This window comes from Psammomys obesus, unplaced genomic scaffold (assembly GCF_907164565.1).
Source record: "Psammomys obesus unplaced genomic scaffold, mPsaObe1.curated_primary_1811, whole genome shotgun sequence".
NCBI classification, from domain to species: Eukaryota; Metazoa; Chordata; class Mammalia; order Rodentia; family Muridae; genus Psammomys; species Psammomys obesus.
This window is the reverse complement of record NW_026593286.1, coordinates 36,668,296-36,681,938: the sequence shown is the minus strand read 5'-3', so window position 1 is coordinate 36,681,938 and position 13,643 is coordinate 36,668,296. Positions and strand designations below refer to the sequence as shown.

General features: G+C 37.9%; 1 pseudogene; it reads left to right on the top strand.

Moving 5' to 3' along the window:
• Positions 1-9,445, top strand: part of LOC129683824 (high mobility group protein B1-like) — a 49,595-nt pseudogene extending 40,150 nt beyond the window's left edge.
• Positions 9,446-13,643: the final 4,198 nt, after the last annotated feature.

Sequence of the window (13,643 nt, the reverse complement as noted above, 5' to 3'; positions counted from 1 at the left end):
CAAGAACACATCAAAGATATTATCCACTATGACCAAGTAGGCTTCATCCCAGGTATGCAGGGGTGGTTCAATATACAGAAATCTATCAATGTGATCCACCATATTAACAAACTAAAAGAAAAAAAAACCACATGATAATCTCCCAAGATGCTGAAAAAGCATTTGACAAAATCCAACATCCATTCATGTTTAAAGTACTGGAGAGATCAGGGATACAAGGCACATATCTAAACATAGTAAAGGCGATATACAGCAAGCCTATAGCCAACATCAAACTGAACAGAGAGAAACTTAAAGCAATCCCACTGAAATCAGGGACAAGACAAGGCTACCCAGTCTCTCCATATCTCTTCAACATAGTGCTGGAAGTCCTTGCTAGAGCAATAAGACAGTTGAAGGAGATCAAGGGGATACAGATGGGAAAGGAAGAAGTCAAATTATCACTATTTGCAGATGATATGATAGTATATATGAGTGACCCCAAAAACTCTACCAGGGAACTCCTACAGCTGATAAACACCTTCAGCAAAGTGGCCAGATACAAAATTAACTCAAAAAAATCAGTAGCACTCCTGTATACAAAAGACAAAAGGGCTGAGAAAGAAATTAGAGAAACAACACCCTTCACAATAGCCACAAATGACATAAAGTACCTTGGTGTAATCCTAACCAAGCAAGTCAAAGACTTGTATGAAAAAAATTTCAAGTCTCTGAAGAAAGAATTAGAGGAAGATATGAGAAAATGGAAAGATTTCCCATGCTCATGGCGTGGCAGGATTAACATAGTAAAAATGGCCATCTTACCAAAAGCAATCTACAGATTTAATGCAATTCCCATCAAATTGCCAACACAATTCTTTACAGACCTGGGAAGAAAAATTCTCAACTTCATATGGAATAACAAGAAACTGAGAATTGCTAAAACAATCCTCTACAATAAAAGATCTTCTGAAGGTATCTCCATCCCTGATCTCAAGCTGTACTACAGAGCAACATTAGTAAACACTGCATTGTACTGGCATAGAAACCGAATGGTGGATCAATGGAATCGAACATAAGACCCAGAAATAAACCCACACACTTATGAACACCTGATTTTTGACAAAGATGCCAAAACCATACAATGGAAAAAAGATAGCATCTTCAACAAATGGTGCTGGTCCAACTGGATGTCTACATGTAGAAAAATGAAAATAGATCCATACTTATCACCCTGCACAAAACTGAAGTCCAAGTGGATCAAAGACCTCAACATAAAAACAGACACATTAAATCCGCTAGAAAAAAAAGTGGGGAATACCCTAGAACTCTTTAGTACAGTATTAAACTTCCTGAACAGAACTCCAACAGCACAGGCTCTAAGAGCAACAATCAATAAATGGGACCTCATGAAATTGAAAAGCTTCTGTAAAGTAAAGAACACCGTCATCAATACAAAGCGACTGCCTACAGATTGGGAAAGAATCATCACCAACCCTTTATCTGACAGAGGACTCATATCCAGTATATATAAAGAACTAAACAAGCTGAAAAGCAACAAACCAAGTAATCCACTTAAAAAATGGGGAACAGAGCTAAAGAGAGAATTCTCTGTAGAGGAATATCGAATGGCAGAGAAACACTTAAAGAAATGCTCAACCTCATTAGCCATTAGGGAAATGCAAATCCAAACAACCCTGAGATTTCACCTTACACCCATCAGAATGGCCAAGATCAAAAACTCAAGGGACAACACATGCTGGAGAGGTTGTGGAGAAAGTGGAACCCTTCTCCACTGCTATTGGGAATGTAAACATGTACAACAACTCTGGAAATCAATCTGGTGCTTTCTCAGACAACTAGGAATAGTGCTTCCTCAAGATCCAGCCATACCACTCCTAGGCATATATCCACAAGAGGCTCAAGTACACAAAAAGGACATTTGCTCAACCATGTTTGTAGCAGCTTTATTTGTAATAGCCAGAAGCTGGAAACAGCCCAGATGCCCCTCAACTGAAGAATGGATGCAGAAACTGTGGTACATCTATACAATGGAATATTACTAAGCAATGAAAAATAAGGAAATCATGAAATTTGCAGGTAAATGGTGGGACCTGGAAAGGATCATCCTGAGTGAGTTGTCCCAGAAGCAAAAAGACACGCATGGTATATACTCACTCATATAAACATACAACATAGAATAAACCCACTAAAATCTGTATATCTAAACAAACTAAGCAAAAGAGAGAACCCTAACTAAAATGTTCAATCCCCATCCTGAAAGGCAAAGAGGATGGACATCAGAAGAAGAAGAAAACAGGAAACAACCTAGGAGGGCCTCTGAAAGCCAGAAGAAAACAGGAAACATCCTTGGAACCTGCCACAGAGGGCCTCTGAAAGCCTCTGCAGTATAGACTGTCAAAGCAGATGCTGAGCCTGATGGCCAACTGATGGGCAGAGTGAATGGAATTTTATGTAAGAAGTGGGAAATAGTAAGAGCTGGAGGGGACGGGAACTCCACAAGGAAAGCAACAGAACAAGATAATTTGAACACAGGGAACTTCCCAGAGACTCATACTCCAACCAAGGACTATTCGTGGAGATAATCTAGAACCCCTGCACAGATGTAGCCCATGGCAGGTCAGTGTCCAAGTGGGTTACATAGTAATGAGAAGAGAGACTGCCTCTGACATAATCTGATTGGCCTGCTCTTTGATCACCTCCTCCTGAGGGGGGAGCAGCCTTACCAGGCCACAGTAGAGGACAATGCAGCCACTTTTGATGAGAACTGATAGACTAAGATCAGAAAGGAGAGGAGAACCTCCCCTATCAGTGAACTTGGGGAGTGGCATGCATTCAGAAAGGGGAGGGAGGGTGGGGTCGGGAGGGGAGGAGGGAGAGACTTATGGGGATATACAAAATGAATAAAGTATAATTAATAAAAAATTAAAAAAAGAAAAATTCTTAGAAGTAATAAAAAATATATATCTTCACTGCAACAAAACCAAAGGAAAACAAACATAGGAACACTACCACCACTAACATTAAAATAAAAGGAACTAACAATCATTGTTAATTGATGTCTCTCAACATCAATGGACTTGACTCTCCAATAAAAAGACACAACTAACAGAAAGGATATATAAACAGAACCCAAAATCCTTCTGCATGCAAGAAATATACCTAAGCACAAAAGATAGACTCTACCTCGGACTAAATAGTTAGAAAATGTTTTGCAAGCAAAGAGGCCCAAGAAACAAGCCAAAGTTACCATCCTAATATTTAATAAAAAAGGCTTTCAACCAATTAATCAAAAGAGATCAGAAATGTCACTTCATTCTCATCAAAGAAAAATAACTCCATAAAGAGAACATTTCCATTTTGAACATCTATGCACAAATTTAAGGGTACACATATTTGTAAAAGAAAAATTATTAAAGCACAAAACACATATCAATCCCCACACATTAATAGTGGGGGACTTCAGCACCTCATACTAACAACTTAACAGCTCATCTAAAATTTCTAAAAAAAAAGGGGGGGGGGCAAACACACCCAAGAGGAGTAAATGACATGAAACAATCACTCATGGCTGAAATCAATGAATTAGCAACAAAGAGTACAATACAAAGAATCAAGAAAACCAAGAGCTAGTTCTTTGAGAAATTTAACAAGACAGACAAACCCTTAGGCAAACTACATATAAGGCAAAGAAAGAATACCCAAATCAAAAAAATCAGAATTTAAAAGGGGGACATAACAACAGACACTGACAAAATCCAAAAAATCATTAGGTCTAACTTCAAAAGCTTGTATTCCACAAAATTGGATAATCTAAATGAAACAGACAATTTTCTGGATAAATTCCACTTAGGAAAGTTAAGTCAAGATCAGATAAACAAGTTAAACAGTCCTATAACTTCTAAGGAAATAAAAGCAGTCATTAAGTACCGCATCTAAAAAAGCTTAGGGCCAGCTGGTTTTAGTGCAGAATTCTACCAGACTTTCAAAGACAATCTAATACCAACACTCCTCAAACTATTTCACAAAATAAAAACAGAAGGAACACTGCCAAACTCATTCTATGAGGCCACAGTCACCCTGATACCTAAACCAAAGACTCAACAGAGAAAGAGAATTCTAGATAAATTTACCTTATAAACATTGATGCAAAAATACTCACCGAAATACTTGAAAATCGAATCCAAGAACACATTAAAGATATCATCCACAATGATTATATCTGGGCTGGTTCAATATATGAAAATCCATCAATGTAATCCACCACATAAGCAAACTGAAAGAAAAAAATGACATATCATTAGATGCTGAAAAAGGATTTGACAAAATCAAATACCACTTCATGATAAAAGTATTGGATACAGGGCATATACCTAACCAGAACAAAGGAAATACACAGCAAGCCCATTGCCAACATCAAATTAAATGGAGAGAAACTTAAAGCAATTCCACTGAAATCAGGGACAAGACAAGGCTGCCCACTCTGCCCATATCTCTTCAATAGAACACGTGAAGGGGATACAAATTGGAAAGGAAGAAGTCAAACTATCTCCATTTGTGGATAATATGATAATACACCAAAGTGTCCTCAAAAATTCTACCAGAGAACTCCTACAGCAGATAAACACCTTCTTATGTACAAAAGACAAACAAGCTACAAAAGAAATTATGGAACCAACACCCTTCACAATAGACACAAATAACAAAAAGCACTCTCTGGTTTAACTCTAACCAAGCAAGTGAAAGACTTGTATTTAAAAAAAAAAAAAGTCTCTGAAGAAAGAAATCAAAGAAAATATCAGAAGATAGAAAGATCTCCCATGATCATATATCGATAAGATTAACGTAATAAAAAAGGCCATATTACCAAAAGCAATCTACAACCTCAATGCAATTTCTATCAAAATGCCAACACAATTCTTCATAGACCTTGAAATATTCATAGAGAAAAACAAATAAACAAATACCTAAAAAATTCCTATACAATAAAAGATTTTCTCAAAATATCACCATTTTATTTTCAAGCTGTACTACAGAGCAACAGTAATAAAAAACTGCCTGATACCAGCATAGAAATATACTAGTTGATTGATGGAATAAAATTGAAGACCCAGAAATAAACCCATTTACCCATGGACATTTGATTTTTGTCAAACCCAGAACCATACAATGGAAAAAAAGACAGCATCTTTAACAAATGGTGCTGATCTAACTGGATGTCTACATGTAGAAGAATGAAAATATAGCCATATTTATCACCCTGCACAGAACTCAAATCCAAGTAGATCAAAGACCTCAAAATAAAAACTTGTACAACTACTTTGGAAGTCAATCTGGTACAATTAGGAATAGTCTTACCTCAGCTATACCACTCCTAGGCACATATCCAAAATATGCTCAAGTATACAACAAGGACATTTGCTCAACCATGTTTGTAGCAGCTTTATTCATAATAGCCAGAATCTGGAAACAACCCAGATCTCCCTCAACTGAGAAATGGATACAGAAATTGTGATACATTTACACAAAGAAATACTATTCAGCAAGTAAAAACAAGGGAATCATGAAATTTGCAGGCAAATGGTGGGAACTAGAAAAGATCAACCTGAGTGAGGTATCCCAGAAGCAGAAAGACACACATGGTATACACTCACTTATAAGTGGGTATTAGACATATAATATAGGATAAACATACTAAAATCTGTACATGTAAAGAAGCTAATCAAGATAAAGGACCCTAAGTAAGATGATCCTCATTCAGAAAGGCAAATGGGAGGGACATCTGAAGAGGGAGAAAACAGGGAACAGACAGGAGCCTAATATAGAGGGCTTCTGAAAGACTCTCCCTGGCAAGGTATCAAAGTATATTTTGAGACTCATAGCGAAACTTTGTGCAGAGTGCAGGGAATCTTAGAAAAGAAAGGAGAGATGAAAGATCTGGGAAGGACAGGAGCTCTCCAAGGAGAGCAACAGAACCAAAAAATCTGGGCATTGGGGTCTTTTCTGAGACTGATACTTCAACCAAGGACCAGGCATTGAGATAACCTAGAAACTCTGCACAGATGTAGCTCATAGCAGATCAGTCTCCAAGCAGGTTTCCCAGTTAAAGGAACAGGGACTGTCTTTGACATGAACTCAGTGGCTGGCTCTTGATCACCTCCCGTTGAGTGGGGGGCAGCCTTATCAGGCCATAGAGGAAGACAATGTAGTCAGTCCTAATGAAACCTAATAGGCTAGGGACAGATGGAAGGGGAGGAGGACCTCCCCTATCTGTGGAATTGGGGAGAGTCATGGGATGAGATGAGGAAGGAGTGGTGGATTGGGAGGGAATGAGGGTGGTGTCTACAGCTGGGCTACAAAGTGAATAAACTGTAATTAATGAAAAAAAATTTAAAAAGGACTCTGAGATTCCATCTCACCCTAGTCAGAATGGTCAAGATCAAACTCTCAATCATAGAAGGCAAAAACAAGCTATTCCATGACAACAACAAGAACAACAAAAAATCATCAGTATCTATCCACAAATCCAGCCATTTGGAAGATACTAGAAGGAAAGCTTAACCCAGGGAGATTAGCAATATCCAAGAAAACACAGGAAAAAAATAATTCCATACCAGAAAAACCCAAATAAGGGAAAAGTACACATGCACACAAACACACACTACCACAGTCAATATCAAAATATCAGGAATAAAGAATCATTAATATCTCTCAAAATCAGTGGATTAAATTCCACCACAAAAAAAAACCCCCACAGGCTAATAGAATGTATGTTAATACAGAATCCATCATTCTGCTGCATATAATAAATAACATCAGCATCAATGAAAGACATTATTTCAGAGCAAGGGAACAGAAAAAATAATTTTCAAGCAAATGAACCCAACAAGCAAGCTGGAATAGCCATTCTAATATCTAATAAAATAGACTTTCAACCAAAAGGGATGGAGAATGACACTTCATATTCATCAAAGGAAAAAAAAAAACACCAAACACCAAGATGACCTCTCTATTTTGAATATCTATGCCCCAAATGCAAGTGCACCCATAGTCATAAAAGAAACATTGCTAAAGTTTAAATCACACAACAAGCCCCACACATTAATAGTAGGAGACTTCAACACCCCATGCTCACCAATGGACAGATCACCCAGACAAAAACTAAACAGAAAAATAATGAAACTAACAGACGTTATGAATATAATGGACCTAACATATCTATAGAATATTTTACCCAAACACAAGAGAATATACCTTTTTCTCAGACCCTCATGGAACTGTCTCCAAAACTGGCCATATGCTTGGTCAGAAAGCAAGTCTCAATAGACACAGGAAAATTGAAATAACCCCTTATATCTTATAAGTCCACCATGAATTGAAGCTGGACTTTAATAACAACAGAAACAAGAAGAGGCCTACAAACCATTGGAAACTGAGCAACTCCTTACTCAATAACCACTGGGCCAATGAAGAAAAGAAAGAAAGAAAGAAAGAAAGAAAGAAAGAAAGAAAGAAAGAAATTACAGACTTTCTAGAATTCAATGAAAATGAAAGAGACACATACCCAAATTTATGGGACACAATGAAACCAGTGCTAAGAGGAAAGTTCACAGCACTAAGTATCTTCATAAAGAAGCTAGTAAGATATACTAGCAATGTAACTGTGTACCTGAGAGCTCCAGAACAAAAATAAACAAACACACCCAAGAAGAGTAGAGGGCAAGAAATAATCAAGAGCTGAAATAAAAAATTAGAAACAATGAGAACAATCAACGAATCAAAAGTAGGCTTTTTGAAAAAATCAACAAGATAGACAAAACCTTAGCAAAACTAGCTAAAAGTTAGAGAGAAAGAGAAGAGAGACACAGAGACAGGATATCTAAATCAGCAAAGTAAAAAATGAAAAGGGGGCATAACAACAAACACAGAGAAATTGGAAACACAGCATCTTCAACAAATGTTGCTGATATAACTGGATGTCTGCATGTACAATTATACAAGTAGATTCATATCTACTACCATGCACAAAACTAAAGTCAAAGTGGATCAAAGACCTCAACATAAAACCAAATATACTAAAGCTGATAGAAGAAAAAGTGGGAAATAGCCTTGAATTAATTGGTGTAGGAGACAACTTTCAGAACAGAACACAAACAGATCAGGAACTAAGATCAACAACTGATAAATGGGACCTCATAAAACTGAAATTTTTATGGAAGTCAAAGGAAACCGTAAGAAGGACAAATGGCAGCCTACAGAATAAGAAAAGCTCTTTACCAGCTCTACATCCCTCAGAGGGCTGACATACAAGGTATATAAAGAACTCAAAAAATTAGACATCAACAAACCAAATAACACAAATAACTCAACTTCCAAGCAGAGAGTAGGAATAGGATGACCTTGGCCCTCTATACACTGTTATACTTATACAGCTGGGTCTTCATGTGGGATTCCTAACATCAGAAGCAGAGGCTGTTTCTGACTCTGTTGCCTGCCTTTAGATTCCTTTCCCCTAACTGTGTTACCTTATTCAACCACAATAAGGATAGATGCCAAGGTTGGTTGATTGCCATAAGAGGCCTCTCTTTTCTAAAGAGAAAGGGAGTTTAAGGATGAAAGGGTGAGGGCTAGAGCAGATGAGAGGGAGGAACTGTGAGGAAAGGAGGGAGGGGAAGCCAAGATTGGGATGTAAAATAAATAAATCGGCAGGGCATTGAGCTCCAGAGAGGTATCGCTGGGGCAAGTGTGAGCTGGCTGGACCGCCACTGAGCAGCTCTATGCCTCTCAAGCTTAAATCAACTAAACATCGGCAAAGGAGATTCTAAGACTCCAAGAGGCAAAATGTCTTCATATGCATTCTTTGTGGAGACTTGCCAAGGAAAGCACAAGAAGCGCCCTGAGGCTGTGTCAACATCTCAGGAGTTCTCCAAGGAGAGCTCAGAAAAGCGAGAAGACCGTCTCTACTAAAGAAAAAGAGAATTTGAAGACATGACAAAGGCTGACAAGGCTCGTTGTGAAAGAGAAATGAAAACCTACATACCCCCCTCCCAAAGGGTGACCAAGAAGTTCAAGGATCCCAATTCACACAAGAGGCATCCTTCGGCCTTCTTGTTCTGTTCTGAGTACTGCCCAAAATTCAAAGGAAAGAACATCCTCACTAATCCATTGGTGATGTTGCTAAGACACTAGAAGAGATGTGAAACAACACTGCTGCGGATAACAAGCAGCCCAATGAAAAGAAGGCTGCCAAGCTGAAGGAGATGTACAAAAAGGATATTTTTGGCCTACAGAGCTAAAGCAAAACCCGAAGCAGCAAAAAACGGGGGTGTTCAAGGCTGAAAAGAGGAAGAGAAAGAAAGAAGTGGAAGAGGATGAGAAGGATGAAGAGGATGAGGAAGAAGAAAAATAAGACAAAGATGAAGAAAAAGATGATGATGATAAATAAGTTGATTCTAGTGCAGTTTTTTCTCTTGTCTATAAAGCATTTAACTCCCCTGTATACAACTCCTATGAAGAAAAAAATAATAATAAAATTTAAGGTTGTGTAAGATTTGACTTTAATCTGTAAAGCATCTCTCTCTCTCTTTCTCTCTCTCTCTCTCTCTCTCTCTCTCTCTCTGTGTGTGTGTGTGTGTGTGTGTGTGTAGTTAACATACTACCAAATGTGTCCTTGATAGCCATGTCCTGGTGGTATTTTCAATGGCCATTAACCTTTACTGGTATAGTCTGGGAGTTGTAATTTGGCATGGAAATTTAAAGCAGGTTCTTGTTGGTGCACAGCACAAGTTAGTAATGTATGAGAATGGCAGGATTTTTTTTGGTTTTGGTTTTGTTTCTTTTCTTTCCTTTTTTAATCTTCAGTTGTCTGTGATGTAGCTTATATGAAGATAATTGTTCTGTTAAATGAATACCACTTTGTAATTGAAAAAAAAATACAGTTGTTTTATTGACATTCTGAATGTCTCTAAATAGACACAATTTGTATTAGTAAAAAATAAATAAATAAAACTATGTTTTCTGTCAATCAAAAATAGAAAAAGAAATGAGTCCTAAATTCTTTGAGTTGACAAAAAATTTGAATGAATTTACATCCTTGAGAATGTGATACTATAATATAAGTAACAAAGAAAGAATAACAAATCAACAAGGACTAAGTAATTGATTTGATAGCATACATTTCCTTTTCTGGTCGTGAGTCTGAGCACAGTCAAACAACGTCTGCTTGCCAAGTGACAGGGCTAGGATATCTTCTTTGAGAGTCAGACTTCCAAATTCAGGAAATTATTGATATATATAATTGTGTGTGGGGGGGGGTGGGGGCTGTGATACCCTTACCTCCTAAAATCAGCAGCAGCTCCACACACATGGTGTGGTAGTTTGAATAAGAATGGCTGACATAGGTTCATGTATTTGAAGGCTTAGTCATTAGGGAGTGGCACTACTTAGAAGGATTAGGAGGTACAGTCTTGTTGGAAGAAGTATGTCACTGGGGTTGGGCTTTGAGGTTTCTGAAGTCCAAATCAGGCCCTGTAGCACTCCCTTCCTCTGCCTGTGGATCCAGGTATAAAACTCAGCTCCTTCTCCAGCATCATGTCTGCCTGCATGCTGTTATGCTTTCCACCATGATGAGAATAAGCTGAACCTCTAAAACTTTAGAAAATCCCCAGTTAAATGCTTTCTTTTATAAGAGTTTTTATGATCATGGTATCTCTTCAAAGAATAGAACACTGACTATGACTGAAGTTGGTACCAGGTATGGGGTACTGCTGTGACAGGCCTGACCTTGGTGTTTGTTGGTGGAATGCAGAATGTGGGACTTTACATTAGAAAATGAGGTGAATGGATTAAGCTTGGTTTAATTGGCCATCTTAGTAGTAGCATGAAAGACATTGCTAAGGGCAATTTGAACTGTGGGGGCCAGGCTGAAGAAGTTTCAGAGGGAAAGAATACCAGTTAGTGACCTAGAGACCATTCTTATGAAATTTTGATAAAGAATGTGTTTGCTTTTTTTTGCCCTTGTAAAAAAAAAAAAAATCTGCCTGAGGCTAAATTAAAGAGTTTTGGATTAATGGAATTGGCAGAGGAGATTTCAAAACAGCCTGGTATTGACTGTGTTGTGTGGTTGTTAGTGGGCATTTATGCAGATATATAATGAAAGGAGCAAGCTAAGCAAGAAAAATTTTTAAATGCGTAGTTCAAGGAGAATAGGAACACCAAGAAGTGTAGCTGAGATAAGACAAGTGCTCAAGGACATAAAAGGTTTAAAGAAAATCCTGATGCTAACTGGAATAAAAGGAGTGGTAAGCTCAGAATAAGACTACCCAACTAAGCTTACAACTTGTGAAAAAAATTAAAGAAAAGCTTAATAAGTGAAAGACACCAACAACGACAGAAAAGTGATGCAAATTTAATTGAATGAGGAGGTCATGTTCCAGCCACAGCCAAGCAGAATATTGCACCTTCAGACATATGGTAGAGTCAAGTATAAAAGAAAGGGTTGTGGAATCTCCCACCTCTACAGCAAAGGAAAGCTGTAGAGGCTAGACATGTGTCAAGGATGTCTGTGCATAGAATCTAACAGAGGTCATTTCGTGTATCTGTAAAGGTGAAGCATGGATTACTTTGGAAACCCCAAAATGTTGGAGATACCAGAGTCATGGAATACCTGCCAAGGGAAGATGCAGTCTGAGGATAGAACCAGCCTAAGAGAGAAGAGTATGTTGTAGTCAGCAAAGTTGAAAGGAGTGAGAGATCTGTGGAGCACTTTGACATCAGACATGCAGATGCATAGTTTGAAATTTGCCCACCTAGCTTTTGATTTTGCTTCGGTTCAGTATTTCATCGCTTTCCTTCTTTCCTCTCTTTTGGAACGGTAACATATTTTCTGTGCCTTTGTATGTTGGAAGTATGTGATCTGCTTTTTTATTTTGATTATGGGGTTTACGGTTAAGAGTTTGCCGTGAGACTCAGAAGAGACTTTGAACTTCGGACTTTTAAACAGTGTAGAAGATACTTTGCACTTTGTTTAGCAGTCTTGAAACTGAGAAGACTATGGGAACTCTAGAAGTTGAACTGAATGCATTTTCCATTATGATATGGCTACAAGCCTACAGGGGGATGAGGGAAGTCAGGGAATGGAATGTGGTGGTTTGAAAGAGAATGGTGTCCATATTCAAATTCTTGGTCATCAGGGAGTGACACTAGTTAGAAGGTGTGTTACTGGGGAGGGAGCTTTAAGGTTTCAGAAGCCAAAACCAGGCTTGGGGTCTCTCTCTTCCTACTGCCTATGTATCCCATTTAAAACTCTGAGTTCCTTCTTCAGCACCATGTCTGCCAACATACTGCCAAACTTCTTGCCACACAAATAGACTAAACCTCTGAAACTGTAAACAAGCCCCACTTAACTGCTTTTTTATGAGTTTCTGTGGTCATAGTGTCTTTTTGCACATCAATGGAACACTGACTAAGACACTGGCTCTTTCCACAGCAGCTTTCTTCACAAGAACCAGCAGAAACTCTCTCTGCATCCTTCTATGATGACAGCTGTCATATTGTAATAACATCACCAAATCACAACGTGAAACATAACACAATAAAACATATCACAATCCAATGCAGTAAAACACATCACAATAGTGTATGTGTCAAAAACACAACACAGCACAGTCATTTCACCACTTTTCTCAGTCTGCTGATGAAAAACAAATCACAAGTTCATTCTGTATTGAAGATGACTGTCTGTCCACCATACAAAGACAAATAGTACTAAAGGGGAAGAACAAAATAAAAACAATCAGTGGTGTTCTTTGTGCAACATTTCTTCAAGACCAGGAATTTCTACTTTGGAGATTTTTACAGTCAATTTCTGTCTTGTAAAGTTTTAGGAAGTTCCTTGCAAAGCCTTGATATAGCTGGGGATGAGTCACATTTTTGCAACAATAAAAAAAAAGCATGCTTCCCACTGTGGCAATCAGTGACTTCACAATTGTTAAATTAGCATTCATTATAAGAATAAATACATTCTCTGCTCATTCTGATTCTCCACCTCTAGGATCCCACAAGCCATTCTGTAGCAAGAATTTACTGTATAACATAGAATATGACTGATAGCTTCATAGAAAAGACAATAGCAGTGAGACTAAAGGATTTCTCAATAGCTTCAATTGTTAGGAAAGTAATCTCAGAAAGAATGCCTTTTAATTTCTGATCAGATAATTGAATGATGAAATCAGTCTGGTTTCAAATATATTTAAGTGAATCATATTTGACATAAATTACTATTAAAGCTATGTTTGCGTGTTTTCTCAACTTCTTAAATGTAAAGCAGGCATTCTGACCAGACACTCCCACATTAAAAGTCTGAAAAACAACAATGAAAAATGAAAGAGACCACCTGCTATGCATCAACCAGCTGGCATTTAAGCTGTTCTTTGTCTCTTTTCAGAAATCACTCAAAGGGTGTAAAAGGGAGCTTTGGATCACCTGGACTCTTCAAAAGTTAAGTCCCAAACGTGTAATTCGTAAGTGATGATTTAGAAGACTATTTACCATAGATAGCCTAGCCTAATACACGGTCCTTATTTCAAAATTTGATGATAAATTCTGAAAACTGAAATATAGGGCTTCATCTATCTGCCTAGACA